We start from the raw sequence: 16,086 nt of genomic DNA on the forward strand, positions 1-16,086 counted from the left end.
AATGACTAGGTGTTATCTTTATTATATGAAAATTAAAATATTACTTATTTTAAAAACAGTAATGGACAACCTACCTACATAAGCCTAGGACATGACCCTGCTACATCATTGCCCCAAAAATGGTCATGGGGTTAATCTAAATTGTAATGCAAAATAAATAGGAAAATAAGAGAGAAATTTTATTGCATCTAAGAAGAAAAATACAAAAATGTCACAGAAATGTATCCAATTCTAAGTGTCTGAGTCAGCATATGCCGGCCATTACAGAACAGATCCATTCCCATTGGTCAGCACCTGTCCTCCTCTGTTTAACTGAGGTCATCCTCACCACAGAAACACTGGGAATTATGGCTCTGTCAAGATCATGACTAGGTATAATAATAAAGAACAAAAGGTCAGTAAAGCTGATAGACTTCTGCACACACAGTGGCCATCCAATCAATCAAATGTGAATGGCACAGCTCTGCTCCAGAAGAACGTGTTCTGTTCCTTTCCAAGCAGGTGAAAAAGATCACTGTCACATGTAAGTTTACACTTGTGTTGTATTTATAGTCCCTGAACCCAGGTTGCTTAGCTTTGTGCAGTTTCTATCCCAGCTTCAGCTAGTCCTATTTCTAAAGCAGGGACAGAAAGAAGATTCTGGACAACTACCTTTCCCCTGAAGAATAAGTAAAGTAGGCATCTTGGTGAACGAGAAAATTCTCTTTTCTTACTGCTAAAGTTTATACAGTAAATACCGTAACAAAGCAATCACTTCTAGCATAAACTTAGCTCACAATCTGGGGAGAATCAACCCTTCTATGTCCATGTGAGTATATGTGCACATTTCTATTAAAGTTGTAGTTGGTGTCTGTGGTGATTTGAACAGAATGGTCTCCATAGGCTCATGTGCTTGAATGTTTGGTCACCAGTTGGTAGAACTATTTAGGAAGGATTAGGAGGTGTGGTCTTGCTGGAGGAGGAATGTCATTGGAGGAGGCTTTAAGGTTTCAAAATCCCACACCATTCTTAGTTACCTTATCTCTCTCTATCTCCTACATATACATAAGGATAAAAGGTCTCAGCTACTGCTCTAATACTATGCCTGCTTGACTGCTGCCATTCTTCCTGCTATGGTGGTTATAGACTCACCCTCTGAAACTGTAAGCCTCCAATAAACCCTTTCTTCTTTAAGCTGCCTTGGTCATAGTGTCTTGTCATGGCAATAAAAGAGCAAATAAATAGTCTTTTATCAAAGGCAGATGTGAGCTTAATCCTTATGTTACCATGTAAGGGGAAAGGCAACAGCCAACCTGACTATTGACATTCCCACTAGACTATTCAGTAGCTAATACAAGAATTTGACTCTGTGGCTAAAATGAACAATTGGTAAATTTTTTGCTGTTTGTTTGTTTGTTCCTTTGTGTGTTTGTTTTTATGCTAAATATCCAAATAACCAAAACAAAAATCAGGAGGAAAATCACTTCTATTTCCTATCATACTAATTAGCAGGAAAAAAAATGAATTTTTCAGGCTTAATGAAATAGAAGGAATTTAATCTTATAAATGGGGAGCTTAAAATAAATAGGAGCTTAAAATAAGGCCAGCTTGGTTGGCAAGAAATTTATTCTTAGCAAAATGTCTCAAAGGGTCCATCTATATAAGACTGCTTAAACTAAAGTTGATACTCACCTGAAAGGAATTTCCCAGAAGAGAGAAGAAAATTTTAATTCCAAGCCATCAGACCTGGCAGAGAAGGTCCTTCAGTGACCTCACAAAGCCATCTGACACCTTTGCGGGATACTGAAGACACTGTCTATGTCCCCCAGAGCCTTATCAGTGCCTTGATTGGAAGGGAGTGCTTCTTGGGCACATTTAGTTATCTTAAGTGCACTCAATACCAGCTGCTTGGCACAGACAACTCAAAAGCCATGTTAGAGAATGGTCTTCAACATTTGGGAACAGGGAGCTTAACAAAACCTAAGGTACATCAGACCTCACCTTGTACTACTCTGGCACCTAAAAACTTATTTGCATATTACATGCTACAAGATTCTCAACTTTGTGATCACGTGGACTGTTGTAATAGGGAATCTACCTGCATGTATATGCATGCTTGGTTCTTGACTGTTAAATACAGAAGCAAGTCTAATGCATTGAATGTGCATTGACTATAAACAGTTCAGCATTGACTCTTTCAATGATATGCTCATTTAATTTTAAAAAAACAATGGTTTGGCTTTGTTTTGGAATGTCTCCTCAGCAGTGTGTAGACTTCATTATACTCTCAGTCACTATCTTGGCATTACTGGGAGAGGGTCAAAGCTTCAAGAGGTAGGGTCAAGTGGGAGGTCTCCTGGTCATTAGAGGTGTTCCCTTGAAAGAGTTAGTGATTTCTGGGTCCTTTCTGTCTATTTTTATAACCAAGCCATGAAGTGAGCCACATTGTTTTGTCATAGGTTACTTGTTATGACCCTGCTACCTCCCTAAACTTACAAAAACAATAGAGGGAACCAACCATGAACTGAAACCCCCAAACCATAGCAGAAAGAAACCTTTCTTTATAGGTTGATTAATTGGGGGTGTCTTTCATTATAGCAGAAAGCCGATTAACACAAGCAGCATTATTTATTTTTAAATACACCCATGTATCACATGGTGGTCAACAACAGATTATCTATGTCAGCGGTACATAAGATCACAGAGGAGCTAAAAGGCATCTGACCACGCTGAGTACATTGATAAGGGAGCTTGTAGGGGGCTTCAAAAATGGCCCCCCCAAGCTCATAGAGAGTGGCACTATTAGGAGATATGGCCTTGTTGGAGGAAGTGTGTGACTGTGGGGGTGGGCTTGAGATCTTATATGCTCAAGCTATGCCTAATGTGGCATTCACTTCTGCTGTCTACAGATCAAGATGTACAACTCTCGATGCAGAGCTCTTTTATCAGTGCCATGTCTGCCTGCATGACACCATATTTCCTGCCATATTAATAATGGAGTGTAAGCCAACCCCAATCAAATGTTTACCTTTATAAGAGTTGTCTTGGTCGTGATGTCTCTTCACAGCAACAGAAGCACTAACAAAAGCACTATGATTGTGCTGTTGAAAAATGGAGAGGGAGAAGAGGGAGGAGAAGAAGAAAGAAAGAGAGGGGGAGGGAGGGAAGAAGGAAGGGACGAAGGAAGGAAGGAAGGAAGGAAGGAAGGAAGGAAGGAAGGAAGGAAGGAAAGAAGGAAGACTTACTGTGTTTCCAGGACTGTGAAAGTACTCTATATCATTACTTATACTATTTAAAACTTGCTCATGATAACAAATAATATTACTGATTTATATTTTACTATACTGTACTTATTTTCCTATTTATTAAAAATGTTTACTGTAAAATGGTGTGACACATTCCTGTGGTTACTAACATCAACTGTGTCTTGTTTGTTTCTTTGTTTTCTCAGCAGACTTCGAATTCATAATCTTCCTGTCGCAGTCTCCCTAGTGCTAGAATTTACAAGTATGAGTTACCCTGCTGGTCTTAACCATGTTGTTTGACTGCACCAAGAAGCCCTAGAAGGTGAGTGCCATTAATGACCTATGGGTTAAATCCCAGTAGGGTATTCATACATGAATAAAATCATATGATAGCAAATAGCTCAGGATGTAAGCTTGTTACTAAAGACACATGAGTCTACCTAATGACATGCATTGTACAAAACTGCGTCCTCTAACCTTCCCAAAATAAATTTTGTGAAACCCAAGTGTATTAGACAAAAGTAGAAGACTATATAATAGACAAAAAGCTGCAAAGGTATGCAGGGAGGACAGGACAGTAGTAAGGAGGCAGGACAGGGAAAAATAGGGAAGGGAAGGAAGGAGAAGAGAGAACAGAACAGAAGAAAAGAGAGGAGGGGAAGGGAGGGGAGGGGAGGAACTCATTGGCCAGGTTTAAAGGGCACAAGGTCCTTGTGCTCACAGATATCACTAGGAAAGAAAAGGAATGTTAAACATGAAGGCTTTCCTCTGCAATGGAAATGATTTGTACCAGTTTCTACCAGGGAAGTTGGGACTCTTCCCAGACTACTGTGTTTATCCCAGACTCTTCCCAGACTCCTCAGCACTGCTTCTCAGCCAATAGAACACATTGTTATCAAAGAGGTCACAGATGCTTTGCAAAAGCATGTGCTATTATGCTTATCCCAGAGCCTTCTTCCCTAGACCTGTATCCTGAGTGACTATATCAGTCACTGCTTGCCATTCTTATGGGTGAGTACACAGACGCTTGGTAAAAGATGTGTCCTGTGCAAAGGCTGCAGTCATGCCTTGAACTTTATTATAATTGTCTTGAGGAAACGTTTTCCAAAGTTGTACTGTGTTTGAATATGTCCAAAGTGAACTGCTCAGGTCAAACTCTGTAAGTTTGAACTTATACTGGCTAACTAAGTCATGTTGAACCATAGAAGTACTTAGTTTGTTAATATTTAAAGATTTTCCAAGGATCCAAAGAGACAGCCCATGAGATAGAGTCCAGCCAGAGAAGAAAATATAGATCTGAACATATATAGTAGCTACACTGAAGCCTACAGCCATAGCACTACAAGAACACGAACATTCTCATTAAATGTCCTACATATAAAAATTAAGGACAGGGCTTTCAATCTTTCTAGAGAAAACAAATTTGCTTAGGTATGAATTATAGTAAAAATGTAAAAAGATGACTACTTTGTGTAATAACTGGAAGCTAAGTTTGGGGTTTGTGTCAATTCATTCTTCATTGCACACATACACACACACACACACACACACACACACATACACACACTGCACAGTTTTGCTCTTACCAACCCTTAGCATAGAGCTCAAAAGAAAGGCAGTTAGCTGTCCCCACTTGCTATTACTTCACTGAATCCCCAGGAGAGTGTGTATGAAACACCAAAATATCACACCAGGTAGCTTAACAGCTGCTTTAAAACAAAAAGCCACAACCACAACCCACAGGGACTCACACAAGACACACCACAAGTCCCCACCACTGTGGCCAGACCAGGCTGGGTTTCTAGGCTGTATCCCATCCACAGAGAAAAACATATTCAGGCTTGTATGGTCATTACTCACTCTTAAAAGATTAATTTAACAAAAATGAACACCCACTGCAGTAATGAACGCCGTCCACGGGGGCACAGTCTGAGAACGCTAGCCACACTGGAAAACATTACTTTTTAAATTAATGACAGAACTGAAGATTATTTTCAGATTTGCTCAGCATTTTTTATTTTTGAGAAGTAACGATTACCCAGGGTGGGAAAAATCCAGATTAGTATTAAGCTTTTGCATGTTATGAGGGAGAATTAGCTAAGCCCAAGTCTGGAGCTTATTACTTGCCTCCTCACCAACTGCTTTAAAAGCCAGAAGGGACATACGAGGTCACACTGTGCCGTAAAACTGAGGGGATTAATGGAGCTGCCACAAAAGGTCCCAGGTACACTGACCCATCACAAGAAAGACATAATAATGACAGTTCATGTAGTAGGCAGAGAGCTTTCTACACGGAGCCACTGGAGAAAACTTACTGCATGTTTGATTGCATTTGTGCACTGGAGCTCAGTGGTGAGGGGACAATTGTTACAGCCTCAATGTTGGTGGCATTGGTTACTATTAATCTCTTTTGACAAATAAAGCTATCTGGGAGCAGACGTGGTTAGTAATTTTCACTAAATACAGCTGTCACAGTGTAGATTCAAGATTTGATTCTGGGCAATGTGACTGCATAGCCCATGGATTTGACCACATTTAATGTTGTGAGGGGGAAAGAACACACAACTTCAGATGCTTATAGGCATTCGGGATTCCTTGCACATACCTAGCCAGCAATGGTGTCGGGTCTCTTTCACTATCTCATTACAGTCAGTCTCTGTCTAGGAATCGGCAAGGACTTTATCATAGCCACCAACACTAGCCAAGCTCCACACAGCACTGACAACCTTCAGCCCCTGCTCCAGCACTACAGGGACACTCATTCACTGATTTCCTAAAACAATAGGAAATCACTTTTATAAATCATTCACTGATTTGCTAAGTAGGCATCTATTATTATCCCCGCTTTACCTAAAGAGGAACTGAGGCGGGAGAAGGGAAATGACTTGAAGCCGACCATTAGGAAACAGAAGAACAGCCAAAACTGGAGGTCACTGATTCTTCATACCAATCTAATGAGATAGGTGCGATTGTGCTTATTTCAGAGCCAAAGTCAATTCAGAGGGATTGGAGGCAATCTGTCTCAGAAAGGTACTGTCAATATACAAGAGAAATAGAACCTCAAATAAACAGTATAACTTATGACTGTACATGCTTTATTCTTTGACTTTGTCGCAGAACCAGTGAATGCCAAAAATGTGTTTGCAGACACACCCAAACATTTATGTCCATGTGCTCTGAAACCTCAGCCTCTCCTGCTCTCAATCAATACTCATCTTTCTTCAAGGTCTAGCTCAAAACTCCCTCCCTCAGAGAAGCCAGCACTGACAAGGATATGCTCTGGGATCTGTCACCCCCCACACACTCACACACTGAAATGCCATTGCTGTGTTGTTATTGTGTGTTGAAAATGCCATTGTGTCTGTTAAATGACTTTACCAATATCACAACAGGTGCCTTGAGAAAATGATTACCTTAAACATTTTTATTTATTATTATTTTCTTTATTTACATTTCAAATGCTATCCCGAAAGTTCCCTATACCCCCCCCCGCCCCTGCTCCCCTACCCAACCACTCCCACTAATTGGCCCTGGCCTTCCCCTGTGCTGGATCATATAAAGTTTATAAGACCAAGGGGCCTCTCTTCCCAATGATGGCTGATGATGCCATCTTCTGCTACATATGCAGCTAGAGACACAAGCTCAGGGGGTACTGGTTAGTTCATATTGTTGTTCCACCTACAGGGTTGCAGCCCCCTTCAGCTCCTTGGGTACTTTCTCTAGCTCCTCCATTGGGGGCCCTGTGTTCCATCCAATAGCTGACTGTGAGCATCCACTTCTGTATTTGCCAGGCACTGGCATAGCCTCACAAAAGGCCGCTATATCAGGGTCCCTTCAGCAGAATCTTGCTGGCATGTGCATTAGTATCTGGGTTTGGTGGCTGATGATGGGATGGATTGCCGGATGGGGTAGTCCATCCTTTCATCTTAGCTCTAAATTTTGTCTCTGTACCTATATCCTTTCATGGGTATTTTGTTCCTTATTCTAAGGAGGAATGAAGTATCCACACGATGGCCATCCTTCTTGGTTTTCTTGTGTTTTGCAAAATGTATCTTGGGTATTCTATGTTTCTGAGCTAATTCCTGAACAGAGGAGGACCAGTCTTCAGCAATGGTATAGGAGTAGCTGTGCTCCCCTGCTAAAACTTCCAAATAAGATTATTTTTATAAGCTGCATGTTATGCTAAACTACAGATCAACCAATAGTGTTGAATATTTCATAAAACTAGGGACCTTTTTTTTTTTTTTAGTGTATTTTGAATAAGTGACTGGATAACTGAACTATGTGCTTAATGGTACCCACAAACCACCCTGGCAGTCTCTCCACCATTTTGAGGACTCTGGGTAGCACCCATGCTGTCAGCATTGATATCAAAGGGTGCTTAATGCAGCTTATAAAAATAATCTTATTTGGAAGTTCTAGCAGGGAGGCACAGCTACTCCTATACCATTGATGAAGACTGGTCCTCCTCTATTCAGGAAAGGGCTAGCTCAAAGCTTTGGGAGGGACACATGTGAAGAGATGAGGAAGGAAGGGGACATGCCCCTATCCAGCCAGATGAGCCAAATCAACCCTGACAATCAATGGGGTGAAAGATGTCGCAGCCAGATCACTCTCACATGATCACCTCATTAGATCCTGAAAAACCCTTCAAGAAAATACAACCCTCTTTCATGTTAAAAGTCTTGGAGAGATCAGGAAGTCATGACACATACCTAAACAAAATAAAATCTATATATATGAAACCAACAACCAACATCAAATTAAATGGAGAGAAATTAGGGATATCAAGGACAAATTAGGGAAATATATCTATTCATATAATACTTGAAGTTCTAACTGGAGCAATTAGACAACAAAAGTAGATCAAGGGGGACAGATTGGAAAGGAAGAAGTCAAAGAATCACTATTTGTGGATGGTACAATTGTATACATAAGCAACACCCAAAATTCCACAAGAGAATTCCTACAGCTGATAAACAACTTCAGCAAAGTGTCAGGATATAAAATTAACTCAAACAAATCAGTGGCCTTTCTTTATACATAAGATAAACAGACTGAGAAAGAAATTAGAGAAACAACACCCTTTACAATAGCCAGAAACAGTATAAAATATTTTGGTGCAACTTGTACCAAGCAAGTGAAAGATCTGTATGACAAGAACTTCAAATCCCTGAAAAAAGACCTCAGAAGATGGAAAGATCGCCCATGCTCATAGATTGGTATGATTAAAATAGTGAAAACAGAGGGGAAAATGAGAAGGCCAAGATGGAGGCAGACATGAACCAGCATGGCTTTAACTAGCCACAAGTAGATATGATATCATAAGAATAGAATAATTGGGATAATTTGTCTATTCTAGGTAGGTAGAATAGACAAGTTATAATTATCAATTAGATTTGACAATTTATAATTATCAATTAGTTCTGAAATTATTGCATTGGCATCTTATGAACTGAGAATTTATTGATATACAAATCTGTTTGGTTAATTATTTAAAAAATAGTGAAAATGACCAGCCTACCAAAAGCAATCTACTGACTGAGACAGACACAGGTACTTACACCCAACCATTGGACCGAAGTTGGGGACCTCTATAGAGGAATTAGGGGAAGAATTGAGGAAGTTGATGGGAAGGGTGACCCCATAGGAAGACCAGCAGTCTCAACTAACCCAGTCCCCTGGGAATTCCCAGAGACTAAACCACCAACCAGGCAGCATACATGGGTTGATCTGAGCCCTCCCCCCACCGCCCCCCCCACCACCCCCAGCACATATATACCACACTGCCTGGTCTGACCTCAGTGGGAGAAGATGTGCCTAAAATCCTGGAGAGACTTGTGGCCTCAGGGAAAGGGGATGATCGGTGGGGATGAAGGAAGAGGAGGAGCACCCTCTTAGAGGCAAGGAGGAAGGGGAACAGGTTGAGGAACTGTGGGAAGGGGACTGGGGTTGGGAGGGGCAATGGCTGGAATGTAAATAAATAAAATAATTAAAAACAAACAAACAAAACCCCCATGGCCATAACAACAGGACCACATCACTTCCTGGATAACAAGCTTAACAAGCACTCCATGTCCCCACTTCCCTGGACTCTCACCATACCTTCCTGTTTGCCTCAGTGATCTTAGTCGTGATTTGTAATTTGCTTTGAATCATCCATTACAGGTCAGTTTCCTGAAGGTGAAATAAGTAAATAAATCATCTTAAATCCTGGGTGTCCTGCCAAAGTACTTGGAGGACTGAGGAGAGCTGATAACGGTCCAGGGCAGCCAGGGAAAACTAATGAGGTCAAAAGAGAAACAGCATGTCACCTTTCAGTATTGTAACAAAATAGTTCTAATAACTTTCAAAAAGGAAGTGTTCTTTTTGTTTGTTTGCTTGGTTGGTTGGTTGGTTGTTTTTTGTTTTGTTTTTTTTGAGACAGGGTTTCTCTGTATAGTCCTGGTTGTCCTGGAACTCACTTTGTAGACCAGGCTGGCCTCGAACTCAGAAATCTACCTGCCTCTGCCTCCCGAGTGCTGGGATTAAAGGTGTGCGCCACCATGCCCGGCTCATCCCATAGCTTTAGACAACTTAGTCCACTGTCAGTTGGTCTCATCTTTTTTTTTTTCCTTCACCTTAGAGATCCCACTGAAGCCTGAGTACCAAGTCTTCAACAGGCAGACCTATCAATCTGATTTGCCAAGGCTAGGAGCAGCTCCATACTGGTACAAAAAGGAAACATTATCACCATGGATGACGTGGCTGAGCCACAGAGTATCCTCTATAGTAGTGCAGAGGGAAAGCCATGGTTCTATCCTGGGGGGGGGGGGGTGGGGGGGCAAGACATGGCATAGATAAAGAGAAATCTCAGGAGCCTAGATGGGAGAGTTATAAAAAGAAGATAAGCAATAAAAATGAGATTGAATTTTACAAACTCCTCTCCCCCAAAACATACAGCTTCATTTGTTGTATGTAAAATAATTTGGTAAACATCTGGTAACATTTGATTAAGAGATAAAGTGAAGCCGGGCAGTGGTGGCACATGCCTTTAATGCCAGCACTTGGGAGGCAGGGGCAGGTGGATTTCTGAGTTCAAGGCCAGCCTGGTCTACAGAGTGAGTTCCAGGATAGCCAGGGATACACAGAGAAACCCTGTCTCAAAAAAACAAGAGAGAGAGAGAGAGAGAGAGAGAGAGAGAGAGAGAGAGAGAGAGAGAGAGAGAGAGAGAAGGTGAATGTCTCTGGTAATATAACATATAATATATAGCACGTGGGGTAGCACAGAGACAGTGTATCCACTGAAAAAAGATCCTTGATCTGGAGCCTAGATTTGCAGTAGACTCTTGTTACACTGCTAAGTCTTTGGCAAGTTGTGCTAGTACCATTGCAAATGTCTACGCTGTGCACCTATACCCAAATGCAAAACTAACAATACCTCTGCGATGTCAGCCAAAGCCATGAGTCCCCATCCTTCTTTAGAATAAAATTATAAAATGAAAGCCGGAGAGCTGGATACTTAGGTTGCCTGGGAATAGCTGAGTGAAGAAAAACATGAGGCCAAGCTAAAGGGAGCCAGCAGCACACTCTGCTCTGTGGTTGAACAAGCTCAACTGTGACTTCTGTGGACAAGGCTGCTTTCCTTAGGTCTTAGTACAAAGTGGATTCACAGCAGACACTGCAAACAAAGAAACCTAGACGGAAGACTGCCCAGGGTCCCGTATTGGATGGAGTGGAATTTGAGGGCCCTGCCCTAAAGGATTTTTCCAAAAGTTCAGAACAACTTAAGGTTGCAATAATACCTTACCCTTTCTACATTTTTACACTCTTTCCCCACCTGGCCAGCTGTTCCACAGCTTTCAAAACATCCTGATAATATATACTATACGTAGAAAACCATATATTTTTATTGGGCTCTTTCAGTATACTAGGCTTGGTTCAGGGCTCGTGTGTTTTCATTGTTCGGGTTAAGATTTTATGTTTATGAGGTGCTGGGGCAGGAGAAGGAACGTGTTATGTTTTCATTTTGTTTTTATTTTAATTGCCACACTTTTCTAACCCTTCCCCTGGTGTTGACCCCTCCAAAGAGATGATAATCTCATTTCCTGCAACTTAAGAGAAATTCTTAGCAGGTCAAGACTCTTAATGAGATTTGAATTTTTTTTTAAGCCTTGATTTTCCTATTGATGACGTTAAGATTTGAGATAAGTCTAATGTGATGTCAGCTTTGTTCCTTGGACCTTCGCTTCTCCTCTTTATGGAATACTACTTTTCAAAGAACGATGGCGTTCTGCTTCCCTTTTATATATTTTTCATCTTATCTCTAGAAATTCTATCCATTCTTCTAAAAAAATTTTTTTCAGTAGTTAAACTTCTAAAAAGTACAACAAATTAATTTGAAAGCAGTTGTCTTGAATAATATCCTATGGGATGTTGTGCTTCTCCCTCTGAGACCATAAGTCCCAGGACCAAGGACGCAGATAAGACACAATAGGAAAAAGTCTAACCTCATACACACATAATAAAAATCCTTTCCAAGGCCACTCGCTTCCAGGTCCAGATGGACATTTGCCTTCTTGTTTTACGCTGAAGCTGATTTAACAGCTCAGTCCCCTCGTCTGCCCTCATGCTTGGGTCTTAACCATGTGACACGAATGAACAGAACAGTAGTTTTCTTTATTCTTGGAACACCTGTTAAGAGGTTATGGGGGGTTTTATGTATAAGCAAGTCCTCGCTCTCTAGGAAGGGGGTGGGGGAAGGCCTCATTAAAATATATCCTTTGCCAAAGTTTCATTGCTCAAAAGAGCAAATGTAACATTGAACCCTCGGGCACTCTGCAAATTGAGCTTTCAACCTTTCCAAGAGCCTTCTTGTAAATTGTGAGCTTAAATATATTCCCATCACTTTCTATGCTCAAGTCGTTTCTGAATTAATACACATTTAACCACAATAGTGATTAAATAAGTTATTTCTTAATTAGCCAATACATTATACACATAGTTTTCCCTCACTGTAGAAATCATAAAACATATGCGTGTATATACACATATATCTTGTAAGTGTAACTGAAAGGTTAGAATAATGAAATCTTCAAAAACAAAATGAAGATATTTCATATTCAGTACTGGAAAACTTACCATCAACATCAAAGACTAAATTAACACACAAAATACTATTGTACACCAAAGACAGAGAGGTACTGAATATATCAGTAAATATGAAAGAATAAGAGAGTTTAGAGGTCAGGTGGAGAGGGAGGTGGGGACATTCACGTGGAGACAGGGGGTAGGAGGAGGTGTGAGATGTGGAACAGTCAGAGGGTGGATGGGGAGGATAAAATATTGAGTGTAGAAGGGGTCTGCAACCCTATAGATAGAACAACAATATGAACTAACCATAGCTCGTGTCTCTAGCTGCATATGTAGCAGAAGATGGCCTAGTTGTCCATCATTGGGAAGAGAGGCCCCTAGGCTATGCAAACTTTATATGCCCCAGTACAGGGGAATGCCAGGGCCAAGAAGTGGGAGTGGGTGTGTAGGGGAAGAGGGTGGGGGGAGGGTATAGGGAATTTTCGGGATAGCATTTGAAATGTAAATAAAGAAAATATCTAATAAAGGAAAAAAATAATAAAAAAATAAAACAAAAAAACTAATACTGATGTATCATTTTAAGTTATCATACAGTTAATATATTTGGAGTTATTGAAAATTATATTGAGAAAAATGTATGTATTTTCAGTATTGCTGTAGACAATATCTACATAATACTGTTCAACTGATTGTTGTTTATATCAAACAACTTCTATAATACTCATTTTTATTGTTACCATATTTTATAAATTTTAAAGACTATGATAAAAATGAAAGGTATTGCAGGTTATGAGCAGGGGGAGTGTCCGGGAGCAGGTGGGTTCAAAAGGGGAAGAAGAATGTGATGTAAGACTATTTATTCAAAATAGGTTTTTAAATGTTAACAAATTCATATAAATTTAAATTATGTATCTTTTCTCATCATAATGCAATAAAACTTAAGTTAAAATGAAAAAAAATATTCAGTGTAAAAAATTTAATTAATTAATTAAAAAGAATATACTGAGAAAGAAGCAAGAACAGGATATTTACAGGTGAGAAGCAAGGATGACAGAGTTGAGCTGTATGCAACTGTCTCAACAGTGGCTCAGATACAGGGAAAGGGGCTAAGATTGGAAGGAAAATATAAGAATTCAGACAGTTCAACAGGTAAAAGTGTCTGCCACCAAGACTGACAACCTGAGTGGAAGGAGAGAGCCCACTCTTGGGAGTTGTCCTCTGGCCACCACACATGTGTCAGAGCACAAACAAATAAAGAAGTGTAATTTTTAAATTATGTATGTAGGTATGTATATGAATTCAGGTCCAAGAAACATGGTGAACTTAACCTGAATCTACACAGTGAGCACCAAGCACTATTCCATCCTCAATGTAGAGACTAGAGCACTCTTTACACTGGCCTGCAGGAGTTTCACGAATCTCTCCTTCTCCTAGGCAGTATATCAAAAGTTCTTACTGAATGTGATTGTGGTAGTGTACTGGTTAGTTTTGTGTCAACTTGACACAAGCTGGAGTTATCACAGAGAATGGAGCTTCAGTTGAGGAAATGCCTCCACAAGATCCAGCTGTAAGGCATTTTCTCGATTAGTGATCAAGTGGGAAAGACCCCTTGTGGGTGGGGCCATCTCTGGGCTGGTAGTCTTGGGTTCTATAAGGGAGCAGGCTAAGCATGCCTCTGTGGCCTCTGCATCAGCTCCTGCTTCCTGACCTGCTTGAGTTCCAGTCCTGACTTCCTTGGTGATGAACAACAGTATGGAAGTGTAAGTTGAGTAAACCCTTTCCTCCCCAACTTGCTTCTTTGTCATGATAATTGTACAGGAATAGAAACTCTGACTAAGACAGGTAGTTTGATGAGAACCATCCCCATACGCTTGAGGGTTCAGAAACCAAGAAGTGGGACTATTTGAAAAGATTATAAGGATTTGGAGGTGTGGCCTTGCTGAAGTGGGTGTGGCCTTGAAGTGTGTCACTGGGTTTGAGGTTTCCAAAGCCCATGCCAGGCCTAGGCTCTTGCTCACTGCCTACAGATGATGGTGCAGCTCTTGGCTACTGCTCCAGTGCCTACTTGCTTGCCACCATGCTCCCTGCCATGATGCTAATGGATTAAACATCCAGAGCTGTAAACAAGCCTCCAATTAAATGCTTTCCTTTATAAGAGTTGTCTTGGTCAGGATGTCTCTTTACAGCAATAGAACAGTGACTAAGACTGAAAATTAAATATAAAACTGTTGATACAAAAGAGTATATATATAGATAACCTGGGCCTTTGAGGCTATCACAAAATAACATACATGTTTATTATATAAAATCAAATGATAGCTCTTTCCGATATTAATTTCTGTATAAATGTGGATTGTGGGCACCAAATGCAGGATGCTATTCACACCAGCTGAGAACATGAATAGTAAGGTATCTGTCCTAATTTTCCACCCAACTCTCACATGTGAGCTTTGGGGGGGAACCTATTGAAACTATCACATAGGTGTATTTGAAAAAAAAAATATTTACAGTATTCAAAAAGAAAAAGAAACTAGGGCTGGAGAGATGGCTCAGTGGTTAAGAGCACTGATTCCTCCTGCAGAGGACTGAGGTTCAATTCCTAGGATCCACATGGTGGCTCAAAAACATCTGTAACTCCACTTCCAGGTGACCGCATGCCTTTGTCTATCCTCCAAAAGCAATGCACTCATGGCACACAGACATACGTGTAGGCAAAACATTCATACATAGAAAATAAAAATAAAGTAAAGTAAAGACTGAAACCACAAATGTGATAACATTGTCTGTGCATCCTTTGATCCTGTCAAAGGCAGAAGAGTCCCCCTGTAGCAGACACTGTACAGGAGCCTGTCCTCACACTCTACCTTTACTTCCTAGATACTCTACTGAACCTTGCAGTGGACCCAGCTTCCCTTCTTCCTATGGAACCTTTCAGTCCTCACCCTAGCCCAGTCCCATTCCAGTTCATTTGTGTCAGCAACTAATACCTAAAAACACCTGGAATCCCCAGTAGCCATAGTTAACCTGGATTAAGGTAAGTGAATCACACTTTCCTTCCTGCCCTCCACTAAAATCTCTTCATTCTCACCCTCAGCCCAATAACAACCTTCTTATGGCTGCACCCCATTCCACCTCAACTCCATTCACTGGAGCTTCCTACTCTTGGTGCAGACTCAGGGTCTTACTAGCCCTTTCATTTCTGTCTCTCCAGACAGTTTGTTGTGTTACTGAAGCCTCCCTGCAGGATCCCCTCTTAAGACAACATCTTCGATTTCCTGTGGGCCCCATCTCCAGGTGTAAACAAGATCCTTTTTGCACTTTCCTGAAACAATTCTCAGTCCTTTCTCCTAACCCATTTCCATTCCTCTCTGTCAGCCACTGAACTGAAGAATCACTCTCTACCAGGAAACCCAGAGCTATCATACTTCCCTAAGTTCCAGAGATGGAAACAGAAATCAAGAAACAGAGCATTTACCTAAAAGGACAAGAGGGGTACAGCTAGACTCACAATCACCCCACCCCCGCATGCTAGATACCAGTGCAAAAGCAGAAACATTAACAGCCAAGACACTGTACCTCCACCAGAACCACTACCCTACCACAGTGGACCCTGAGAAGTACAACATAGCTGAAGCACAAGACAAGGACCTCCAAATAGCTATTATGGGTATGATCAAGGACCATAAAGTGGATGTAAATAAATCCCTTAATGAAGTCTGAAAAACACCAACAGTGTAATGAAATAATGAAAACAATTCATGACATGAAAGTAGATTTTCACAAAGAACTA

The sequence above is a fragment of the Mus pahari genome, chromosome 4 (assembly GCF_900095145.1).
Source record: "Mus pahari chromosome 4, PAHARI_EIJ_v1.1, whole genome shotgun sequence".
NCBI lineage: Eukaryota > Metazoa > Chordata > Mammalia > Rodentia > Muridae > Mus > Mus pahari.